The 12,622-nt window shown below is 47.3% G+C and overlaps 1 long non-coding RNA gene across 2 annotated transcripts in view; it reads right to left on the bottom strand.

Moving 5' to 3' along the window:
- LOC144768691 (uncharacterized) overlaps positions 1–12,622 on the bottom strand; it is a 129,730-nt gene that overhangs the window by 25,692 nt on the left and 91,416 nt on the right. The gene's annotated exons all lie outside the window — the stretch shown is intronic.

Genomic DNA, 12,622 nt, shown 5'->3' with positions numbered 1-12,622 from the left:
GTCGGGGCCACCAGGAGTCATCCCAGGCTGAAGGGTTGGAGCCGAGGATGAGGACCTCCGTCTTGTCCAAGTTCAGCTTCAGACGGTTGGTCCTCATCCAGTCGGCGACGGCCTTCATTCCTTCGTGGAGGTTGGCTTTGGCTGTGATGGGGTCCTTGGTGAGGGAGAGGATCAGCTGAGTGTCATCGGCGTAGTAGATTATGTTGAGGTTGTGCTGTCAGGCTACGTGTGCAAGCGGGGCCATGTAAACGTTGGACAGCATTGGGCTGAGGGAGGATCCCTGGGTACGCCGCAGATGATCTCGGAGGCTTTGGAACGGAATGGGGGAGGCGGACGCTCTGGGTTCTGCCGGAGAGCAAGGAGGTGGTCCAATTCAGAGCCTTGTCTCGGATCCCTGCGGCGTGGAGGCATGCGCGCAGTGTGCGGTGGCAGACGGTGTCGAAGGAGGCAGAGAGGTCTAGGAGGATGAGTGTTGCGGTCTCGCCGTTGTCCAGCAGGGTCCTGATGTCATCGGTGGCAGCGATGAGGGCAGTCTTGGTGCTGTGGTTGCTGCGGAACCCTGACTGGTAAGGGTCCAGGATTCTGTTTTCTTCGAGGTATCGGGTTAGCTGTCTGTTGACTGTTTTCTCGATGACCTTGCCGGGAAGGGGAGCAGAGAGATGGGCCAGACTTTCTTGAGGTATTTTGGGTCTTTTCAGATCTCTGGGAAGGTTGTGGTCTCGAGGGAGAGATTGATGACGTAGCGCAGGTGGGGTGCGATGGTGCTGCTTGCTCTGTTGAAGACGTGGTGCGGAAAGGTTCTGACGGAGAGCCGGAGTGGATTGAGCGCATGGTCTTGATGGTGTCATCGATGCTCACCCTGGCCCATGCTAGCAGGGGGTCGTGGTCGATGGTGTACGGAGGGTCTGGCGTGTTGCTGTCTGTTGGGGCTGTCTGGGTTTTGAGGCTGTTGTGGATGTCTGCTATCTTGCGGTGGAAGAAGGTGGCGAGGGAGTCGCACAGGGCTTGCGACGGCGGGATGTCGTTTGTGTTGGAGCTGGGGTTGGAGAGTTCCTTCACGATGTTAAAGAGCTCCTTGCTATTGTGTGCGTTGTTGATGAGGCGGTCTTTGAAGGAGGTCCTCTTGGCCGCCCTGATGAGGTGGTAGTGGTTGCGGATGGCATCCTTGTGTGCTGCGTGGCTGTCCATTTAGATATCCCAAATGTAAGGGTCAGTAACATGCAGCGCAAATACGGGCAACTTTTTCCCATCTAACATCCCTCATGTAAGGGTGTGTAATGTCAAACCTAGAAAGGAGCGACACCCACCCACTTTAGCCATTCCTCACGTAAGGGCAGTAGGCTAAACAAAATATATGGGCAATATCCCCTGTGTGAGGGATATAAAGTTCAATGTAGAAATGCAGCATAAGATGTAGTGTAAAATGTCAACAAACCAATGTAGTGTAACATGTTCAAGTTCAAGTTCAAACTTTGTATAGCGCGCTACTCACCCAGAGGGTCTCAAGGTGCTTGAGGGAGGGGGGGTACTTTACTTATCGAATATCCAAGTTTTTAGTTGCTTTCTGAAGGAGAGGTGGTTCTGTGTAAGGCGGAGGTGGGTGGGGAGAGAATTCCAGGTTTTGGCCGCTAGGTAGGAGAAGGATCTTCCCCCCATGGTGGATCTATGGATGCGCGGAATTGCGGCGAGGGCTTGATTGGACGAACGTAGTTGGCGGGTGGGGGTGTAAAAGGACAGGCGCGTGTTGAGGCATTCGGGTCCTAGGTCGTAGAGGGCTTTGTGTGTGTGGGTGAGGAGACGGAACGTTATTCTCTTGTTGACGGGGAGCAAGTGGAGGTCTTTCAGATGACCGGAAATGTGAGCTTGGCGGGGGATGTCTAGTATGAGTCTGGCTGAGGCGTTTTGGATGCGTTGGAGTTTTTTCTGTAGTTTGGCTGTGGTTCCGGCGTAAAGGGTGTTTCCGTGATCCAGTCTGCTTGTGACCAGTGCGTGGGTGACTGTTTTTCTTGTTTCGTGGGGATCCAACAGAAGATTTTTTTGAGCATGCGTAGGATGTTGAAGCATGATGATGAGACGGCGTTGACTTGTCTGGTCATAGAGAGGGAGGAGTCCAGGATGAAGCCTAGGTTACGTGCGTGGTCCGTTGGTGTGGGTGCGGTTCCCAGGGCCGGTGGCCACCATGAGTCGTCCCAAGCAGAGGGGGATGAGCCTAAGATGAGGACTTCCGTTTTGTCCGAGTTCAGTTTTAAACGGCTGTTTTTCATCCACTCGGCTACATCTTTCATTCCTTCGTGTAAGTTGGTTTTGGCGGTGTTTGGGTCTTTGGTGAGGGAGAGGATCAGCTGGGTGTCGTCTGCGTAGGAGATTATGTTGAGGTTGTGTTGGCGCGCGATGGGTGCGAGGGGACTCATGTATACGTTGAAGAGGGTGGGACTGGGTGATGATCCTTGTGGTACGCCGCAGATGACTTCGGTGGCCTCTGATCTAAAAGGGGGGAGGCGGACTCTCTCGGTTCTTCCGGTGAGGAATGAGATGATCCCGTCCAATGCTTTTCCTTGTATTCCGTCGTTGCTGAGGCATTGTATGAGGGTGCTATGACAGACTGTGTCGAAGGCTGCGGAGAGGTCAAGTAGGATGAGGGCAACTGTTTCTCCGTTGTCCAGTAATGTTCGAATGTCGTCTGTTGCTGCGATGAGGGCGGTTTCGGTGCTGTGTTTGGCTCGGAATCCGGACTGTGATGGGTCGAGGGATTTGTTGGATTCGAGGAAGGCGGCGAGCTGACTGTTGACGGATTTCTCAATGACTTTGGCAGGGAATGGGAGGAGCGAGATGGGACGGTAGTTCTTAAATTCAGTGGGGTCTGCTGTGGGTTTCTTCAGAAGGGCGCTGAGTTCGGCATGTTTCCAGCTTTCCGGGAAGGTAGCGGAGTTGAGGGAGCAGTTGATGACGTCTCGTAGATGGGGTGCGATAATGGAGTCTGCTTTGTTGAAAATGTGGTGGGGACATGGGTCGGTTGGCGATCCTGAGTGGATGGAGTTCATCAGGCGGATGGTGTCTTCAGTGGTGATTGGGTTCCAGGCGCAAAGGTTGTTAGAGGGGGGTTTAGGTTCGGAGGTGGGTGGAGTGGACTGGTCTCCGGACTGGTTTTCAAAGCTGTTATGTATGTCGGCGATTTTGTTGTGGAAGAATGATGCTAGGGAGTCGCAGAGGTCTTGGTAGGGAGTGATGTCGTTGGTGCCGGCGGTGGGGTTGGTAAATTCTTTGATGATGTTGAATACTTCCTTGCTGTTGTGGGCGTTGTTGTCAAGTCGATCCTTGAATGCTGATTTCTTGGTGGATCGGATCAGTTGGTGGTGTTTGCGGGTGGCGTTCTTGAAGGTAGTCAGGTTGTCAGTGGTAGGATTTTTTCTCCAGGCTTTCTCGAGGGTGCACCAGAGCTTCTTGGATTTCTTATGGTCATCGTTGAACATGTGAAAATGTTGGCATTTCACATACAAATAAGTTGCAACACTCTGGACTTCGCACACCAGGAAGAAAGAAATAACCAGAATACGATTAAAAAAAACACAAATGTACACCGTATGTAACTACGACTCACCCGAAACGCACCACAGACTTTGTACCTCAAAGCGACCACAAATAGTAATGCTGCAAGACTTCATATGACCTCACGGCACATAAATTGTTCTACACATAGCACTAACCTACCCTGTTTCCAGCTGCATCCCAGTTCTGAGTTCAAAGCAGGATGTTAGGGTCTCCACCTTCCAGTTCTGGGTTAAAAGCCGATCGTTAGAGTTGCGCTTCACTTGCGAAGCAACCCACACGAAGAATGGTGCTAATACACAGCACATGCAGAAAGAAGGTTGGTGGTAGTCAGACGAACGGACTGGACAACTATCATCTGGATGGTGCACTGGTAGCACAACCTCAGACTTGCTTGTAGACTCGGAAAAAACAAAAATAGCGGCATGCCAAGTGTCTCCAGGCGCATACGTGCGCCAAATGTCAAAAAGCAGGCCACGACTCAAGTTTGAAGTAACAGGTAGACAGAAGCACACCCTGCTGGGAGGCTGTCAGATGAGAACAGGACATTGATGGGGCTTCAGGGCGGTCCTAAATCTTTCTATATCAAATGCACAATTTCTGTACTGTTAGTTTCCTCTGTAGTTGCCAACAGCCACATCAGTTAATTTCACCACACTTTCTCTTAAAGCTTTAATTTCTTCTAAATTTGATTTTCCAGTATCCCTCTGTAGGATAACTTCTTCCATTGCAGGTTTCATGTATAGGTTCTTTTTAAAATCGGCGCCAAAATATGTTGTAATCAAAGTCTGGTAGCCAAGTGTAGCTTAAGATGATTTATTAAGATTAAGTTGTAGGTTGGTAGATCAATGTACAGCAGACACACCAGGAGCAGCCTGCCTGCTGGTCAGCCCATATTCCAACTGTCACACCTCACCACACAAGCACCAAAGCATTCCATTCACTATCACCACACCAACATTCCACACAGATCACTCACACTGGCTGAGCAGCCAGGACCCAAGGTAACATGGGAGATGCATGGATACATAAGCAAGATTTAACATAGTGTTGGGTGTATTTCTTCCTTGTTGTTACTTCCTGGTCAGGGGAGAAGGATTGTGGAAAATGTAGTGTGCTTTGAATGTGCTACTTAAAATAAACAGCAGGGAATGAGGTTGCATAATAGAGCCACCTGTCTTGTAATAGGATTAAGAGAACAAGATGTTTTGGAACACTTTTCTGAGCGCTGGTACACTCTCCTGACTATGGATAGATAGGGGGATTCTGTTCCAGAACTGAAGGCCTAAATATTGCAGAGAGAGACCTTTAGGTCAAGCAAGTTTGATCTACGGTGCTTCCATGAGCAATTGTAGGGAGAGTGCAAGTCTTGTGTGTAGGAGAGTAGGGTCTGCTTCCTATGGTCACCCCCACGTTTTGGTGTGATTCTCTGGTTTTTCGACTTTAGTGTGGCTGTGGGCCTGCTAATCAGACCCACAGCACAGCTGTTCTCTCTCTAAATTGATACCATGTACTTTAAGTACATACCAGATTGGGTATTGGGTCACCTCTGTGAGCCCCTGTATAGTGTACCATAAGTACCCAGGGCATAGGTGCATCCAAGGCCTACCAGGGGCTGCAGCATGTATTATGCCACCCCTGGCTGGCCCTCCAAACTGACACCACAGGCTGATCACTCAGCTTGGGTAAGGTGATGTAATCACCCCTTACTTAGATATAGTATACCTAAATCTACCTTATATATAGACACATATGCACCTATAAGTCACTCCTATGGTAGGCCTCGACAATCCTGGAGGCAGAGTGCTTGGTTTTATGTGAGAGGGTGCCCTCGCATGAGCTGAGTCCCTCTGCAGCGTTTGGAACCATCTCCTTATAGCTGTTCTATGATATAGCTATACCATATACTCTTAAGTGCATTATAATCCTCGCGGTTAATGCTAACTTTGGTTTGGCTTTATCAAAACATGTCGTGTAAGGTGTCAAACACTTTGGAATACTACCGCCCCCGCCAATTCTGTTGGTGGGGGTAGCATTCCACCCTTCTAGAGGGAAGACATGTATGTAACTGCTTTATCCGGTTAAAGTTAAACAGAGCCTCAGCAACAATCACAAAATGGATGCTGCTGCCACAGACACGAGTCTGACCACCTAGTGTTGGGGGAAACTCCAGCAAGGGTGTTGAAGTTATCAAATGCAAAAACTGGATTTTCGCAGAGTTTTTAAGCAAAAAAAGGATTTTCGCAAAAAATGGACACTTGTAACAAATCTAAACCATTGGATAGATAATTTGTGGTATTCTCAAAAACGCAATGTGTAAGATGCTATTGCGGTGTATATTTTTCGTCCGCCCCTACATTGCAGTTGTGGCAGTTATCATCGAATACCACAAAGTGTAAGGTGCCTGCCTCATCCAGAGGCTCCTCTGGTCTAGGTTCGCAGTATCCAGAGATCCGTAAGTGAGGCCTGGACAATAGGTTTCCTGTCCAGGGAGGTGCCAGCACCTCCCCAGACAGGGGTTATGTGTATAGGGGCAGGAAGGGCTGCATTCAGTGAATGCATCTAGACATTGCCTGGGGCACACAAGGTGCTCCATGCATAGCCCGGTTCAAACCAGTTGCTGGGGCACTCCAGCCCCAGCTCTGGCACGAAACTGGACAAAGGGAAAGGGGTGTAACCACCCCTTTCTCAGGTCCACCCATAGGCGGGACCAAGGCAGGTAATCCAGCCCCTTCGCTTAGTATAAGTATAGGAGCTGTGTCCCCAGGACTTTACATTATCCTGGAAAGAAACTTTGATACAGAACTCTTGGACCTCCCACATTCTATTCTGACTAGAAGACGGAAGACATCTCCCTTGTGGTCAAGGAGTGACCACCCTGTGCAAACAGGCACCACCAGTAACTTGCCGGTCTGCTTTGTTGATGCTCCCGCCGGGACGCGAAGACTCAGCGACACAGGAACTGGACTCTCAGACTTCTCCTACTCCACCCCACACCCACAGCAAAGCTGAGACCTGTGGCGGACACGAGAGATGTGGGACCGGACACCCTGGACATCCTGCATTTTGCTAACTGCTCGACGACCGAGGTACCGTCGCAGTTGTGCATTGGGATACGAGAAGCCCCAGACCGGAGCGCTATTTGCACTGAAGCTCAGCCCTCCACATTCCACGAGTGCCGCGTGGGGCCTGCTCTTACATTTCAGTTTGACGCATCTTCCCGGTTCCTTGGCCGTTGGCTAGTGAGCCCCCTGAAGACTTTCTTTTTTAACGAAACTGCTTTCCTGGTTGCTCCGGCTTGCTTCAGCTTCCCTTCAAAGGAGAAGCACCACAGACCTTGCTGGTCTGCAACAGAGCCAATTTTGTCATCCTGCGTGGGTTTCGGTTGCCAAGGCTTGTTGGGTCCAATCCGGATACCGACACCGCAGTCAACTAGATCCATTGTGGGACAGCTTGTATCCAGTTCCTGGTCATCGTCGATGCCTCTTGGACCTAGTGGCTGAAGAGACAAGCTCACCTTCTTCACATTCAAGCATGCTACATCGCCTGGTTCCTTCCTGGTTCCTCCCTGGTCACTGGCTAGTGACCCAGACCCTGTCCCTTCTGCTTTCGGGTACTTCACTTCACCAATTTCTCTGAATCAGTACTCCGTTTGTGCTGAATTGTCTCAGCCGCCTGATGGTGCAGAGCCCCAAAGTCAAGGGTTGCAAGGAGTGGATGTAGTATATTCACCATCACTTTTGCAACAGCAAATAGACTAAATAGATCAAACAGTACCAATACTCACAGACCTTTCTGGCAATCTGGCACTGCTAGATGAGCCAATTTGAAAAGGCCAGTGTGTGGACTGTTTTTTGGTCATATGGCCGTGACAGGACCAGAAATACCAGTCTACGTACTTTCCCTTTCAAGCTGGCCCACCTGACAGCATCAGAATGCCAGACTGCCTGAAAGGCCAGTCTAAGCCTGAGCACCACTTAAGAGTGATAGTCAACATATGTTGTAAACATAATTGAGCAGGCTCTATTCTAAGTGTAGTGGCACTGGTGAGCTGCACTTAAGCATAGTAACGTCAGGCCTATAAGTGCTATAGACCATGTGGCACTTATAAGTGCATGCAGGCTACTCCCTACCAACAAGCGCCCACACTGCCCCAGTTCAGGAAGGACCTCAAGACCTGGCTCTTCGGATGACCACAGCACTCAATGGAGGCCCCCCCGCGCCTTGAGACCCTTGGGGGTGAGTGATTGTGTTTCACCAACCCTGACAGATTGATCATCATTTGGAGCAGAAAATGGAACTGCACAGTGAGAGATAAGCTAATTTTGCTCAATGCACACAGATTGGTGTGGTTATGCACTCAGGGATGGCCGGCTCTAGGGCGGTGCGATCGGTGCCACTGCACCGGGAGTTGACTTGGGGTGGGGGCGTCATTTTTGAAAATTTATATCTTCACCTTAGAAGCACCTGCTGCCACGTTCCTGGCCTCCAACAATTTTCAGACGTCAATTAAAATGTCAGGTTAACTGGTGATTAATCGTCTTTCTGGAAAGAGACCAGAGGTTTGTCTTGGGGAAGTCTGACTCAAACTAAGGTAGTACAGAGCGTTAAAATGCCTGCTGCTAAGAACGTGTATTATGCAGATAAAGCGCATATAATGTAAATAGAGCAGTGTGTTACTGCTTTTGTAAGAGAGCTCCTTTTGTAACTTGTCGTTTATAAGTCAAAATCCTATAGAACATTGAGTTATTAACTGTCATCAAACAGCTGCATGCAAACTGCAATGTACATATTAGAGCTACATGTTTTTTGCCCAGTCTTTTATCATCCTAATCTTGTGAAAATGGCTCATATGGGTTGAAAACAATTCTTATTATTAAGGAGAACCCCTGACAATGATGTTACGTTTTAAATTCAGAATTTGTGCTTTTCCAGAATAAGGACTATATTGGCTACCATGATAGATGACGTGTCACTCCTACCCTACACCTTGTAGTCCTGTCTGATGTAACATTTCCCATACGCTGATTTACACATGTATGATTGTCTCTGTGCAACATGTGTGTGATGTAAAGTGCTGCGACACCTTACACTTATATGAGTGGCGCTATAAAACTAAATGAATCTAAGAGACAGTGGTTATGAAGACTTGAGTGGCACTGTTAAAGGGTGCTAGTGAAGTAGTCCGTGGCAGAGGTGGTCATGGGGAGGGGCGCCAACAGGCATTGTCGCACAGGGCACCACAGCACTAAACCCGGCCCTGCACTCAGGTTTAGAATTTGGGTCCCCTGATCGCACACTTTACAATTCATCCCCTATACTGCACTCCTCCCCCCACAGTGATGCATTCTGTTTTGCTAAGATGTTTGTATGGTGCCCTTTCAAAATCTACAGCTTTTCTTTGCAAATTCACATAGATAATTTGCCTTGAAATTCAGGGGCGTATTATCAAGGGGGTTTATCTCCGCTTTTTTGGCTTTAAAAGCCAAGAAAGCGGAGATAAAATTATCTCCCTATTACCTAGCTGTCTCTAACACCAGTTAGAGACAGCTAGTAGGAGATAGTGACCATCTTGGGCCCCACTTTGCATGTCAGTGATATTTATCACTAATGACATGCAAAGTGGGCGTGCCAAGATGTTAGCGACTGGAAACAGTCGCTAACATCGCTATCTCCTATTACCAACTTTTGTAGATATTCGCGCTAAGCGCGAATATTTCCAAAAGCTAACACCTGCCCTGAGCAGTTCTTAGCCATGTTATCCAATGGGAGGTGGATAACATGGCTAAGAGCATTAGCTCGGTACTGCATGAATATCGCTGACTTTTCAGCGATATTCATGCATTGCGGCCGTTTTTTATCGCATTTGCGATAAACCTTGGTAATACCAAGGTTTATCTGCGATAAAAATCACCGCAGCTTTGCGGTAAAATATTGGGGTATATTACCAACAACTAGCGATAATTTTTGTCTCTAACTTGTTTAGAGACAAAAATTATCGCCGCACATCGGCGATTTTTATCGCAGATAAACCTTGCTATTAGCAAGGTTTATCGCAAATGCGATAAAAAACGGCCGCAATGCATGAATATCGCTGAAAAGTCAGCGATATTCATGCATTATCGAGCAAATGCTCTTAGCCATGTTATCCACCTCCCATTGGATAACATGGTGAAGAACTGCTCAGGGCAGGTGTTAGCTTTTGGAGATATTCGCGCCTAGCGCGAATATCTCCAAAAGTTGGTAATAGGAGATAGCGATGTTAGCGACAACATCTTGGCACGCCCACTTTGCATGTCATTAGTGATAAATATCACTGACATGCAAAGCGGGGCCCAAGATGGTCGCTATCTCCTATTAGCTGTCACTAACTGGTGTTAGCGACAGCTTGGTAATAGGGAGATAATTTTATCTCCGCTTTCTTGGCTTTTAAAGCCAAAAAAGCGGAGATAAACCCCTTGATAATATACCCCATTGTCTCTAACCAAGCAATAGCGATAATTATCGCTATTGCTTGGTAATATGCCCCTCAGTTTTTGGCTCAAAGATCACCAGCGCTGATGGACACCAAGAAAATGTTGACATTGTTAAATGCCTGCTTCGAAGCCACTCTCCAAGCCATGCCCCAAGCTGGCCAACAAGGCCCAGCCCATTCAATTTTGTACCAGCACTTATTTTTCCCTGTTGAAAACACCGACCGATTCATAAACCAAGATTTATCTGGGTGGTTATGCAACAAAATATTTGTGCATATTTGTTGTGTAATATTTTGTTGACCTATTGTGTTACTTTGTGTGCTGCATTATTGTATTGTGTAATTATTGTGCTGTACGTGGTTGCTTTTTGCATTCTGTTTTCTTGCCGTGTGCCCTGTTATGTTTTTGTTGTTTTGTTAATTCATTTTGTGTTGCATTATTGTGTTGTGTTCACTTGTGCTCTGTATTTACTTGAGAGATGTCACACAATGCTGATACATTTTCAGCCAAAAGCAGAACATGTATTCAAAGCCCCAGTGACAAACAACAACATACCACTGCCTTAGGTTGTAAAATGCCATTGCTTCAGCTCTTTAACTGTGTAAGACACCAGTCAGACCAACAGTGTCAGAGACCGTGTGTTAAATTAGCTCTCTCAGTGCTCACTTTATGTGACTTTGCCCATGTCTTTACAAATGTCCCCCAACTTAAGATACTCTGAGGTTGCTGCCCTAAAAGAAAGGAGCAGGCTCAGACATCTCTACGGTAATTTCATACTGAGGATAGCCTCACCACCTCTTTCCTTGTGCGGTGAGGAAGAGGTGCTGCCTCCCTTAGCCAGGCACCCCACCCAAAGCTCCATTTCACAAAATATAAATCCTAGTAATTTCCCCACAACCCCTTACCAAGGCCCACTTGGGCTAAATAGCGCATTGCGAAGCAGTAGTGTCCGCCATCAACACAGTGTGGTGGGCGCGGGTGGAAGGAGCGTGGGGGGAGAAGCATGGGGAGAGAGTGCTGCCAGCCCAAATTAAGGATTGGTTAGCCACTCAAGGAAAGACTAGTGGTTGGCAAGGCAACCATGGGCTGCTTTGTCAATTGCTGAGGCCAGCAAAGTCAGGCCTTTATTTGCTTTTCTGTCTCTTCCCGTACAACGCCAGCTTGTTTATGATCCCTTCAGAGAATGTAAGCCCTTTGATCCCTGGTAGAAACTCATGTCTCAGTTTCAGTTTTACTCTTGTCATCCCACTTATCAAAATTGAGACTTTGGAAGAGTCAACAGGTGCTAGGGAGATTCCAATATCCTCTTCCCATTAGGAGAGAAGCCAGGATTGTGCAGTGCTCCAATGTTTCCCATCGCTATGCGTGAATAACTGATCCACTCCAGGTTTTTGTGGTCTCACATACCGTAGTGTAACCTGTTCTTTCAAATATACCAAGAGTGGGCTTTGGGTCTAACTCTTCCACATGACTGGATGGCTTTCATGTCCATTCTAATTCCCCATTGCTGATATGTTTGCTTTCTTCCATATTCTTATGACCCCCCCCCCCCATTCCTCCCTCACCCAGGAGCATTTCGGCTTCACGCTGATTCTTGTACTGGTTCCGTGTATCCATCCGCTCCTAATGTCAGGGGCTATTTTTCCATGAGCATGTTTCCATAGTATTTGACTTTATGCTTGTCCCTTGCAGTTGTTCCCTGGTGTGTCCATTCACCTTCCGTTCTTTTTCTTTGTAACTTGTTTCCAATCCCTGCTGTCTTGGTCTCACTCTCACCTGACTCTCCTGCTCTTTCTCCAAGCCCCACCCTTTCTCTGTCCCACTGCTGCACACTAGTGCTGTCCCGCCTCTTCATTTTTTAGGTCTCGCCTACGCAGCACTTGCGCTGTCTCTTCGAGACATGCTGTATTCAGGATATTTGAATACATCTCCGCCTACTTCCTGCCCATCTTTTTAATTGGCTCCTGTCCCTGTCCTTTGTAAATGGTAGCTTTTTATTGGTTATTAGGCTTTGTAGTCTCTCCATAGTAACTCTCTGTCTCTTTTTGTAACCTCCCATGAGGACACCCCTTATTACATGTGTTGTTACGCCCTAGGTTTTAATTACAACCTCAAGGCACTATTTTCTTAAAGGCCTTCAGACAGGACACTCACTTGGTCCTAAACAAGGTTAGCAGTGATAATTTTACTCGCTGGCACATCTCACATTTATATTAGACCTTCTACAAATTTCCCTTCATCAGCTTCACATAGAGTACAACTTAATCTGAATTAATCTAGGTGCAGCTTGCAGTACTGGAATTAATATAATAATTATTTTGTCACATTTCAAAGCTATTATTTGTATATATATATATATGGACATAGCTATTTAGATGTACTCGTGGCACTGTCTTGCATGAAATGCATTAGGAGAGTACCATACCATATGTAACTAAAAGTTTGATGCTCACTAGGGACCTCTACTGCACCCACTCATCTTTGTTAGACCTTCTATAAATTTCCCTTCATCAGCTCTACATAGAATACAACCTAATCCAGAATTAATATAATAATTCTTTTGTCACATTTCAAAGTTACAAATTGTATATATTGAATGT

Source organism: Lissotriton helveticus, chromosome 7 (assembly GCF_964261635.1).
Source record: "Lissotriton helveticus chromosome 7, aLisHel1.1, whole genome shotgun sequence".
Classification (NCBI taxonomy): Eukaryota; Metazoa; Chordata; class Amphibia; order Caudata; family Salamandridae; genus Lissotriton; species Lissotriton helveticus.
This window is presented reverse-complemented; position numbering and strand designations above follow the sequence as displayed.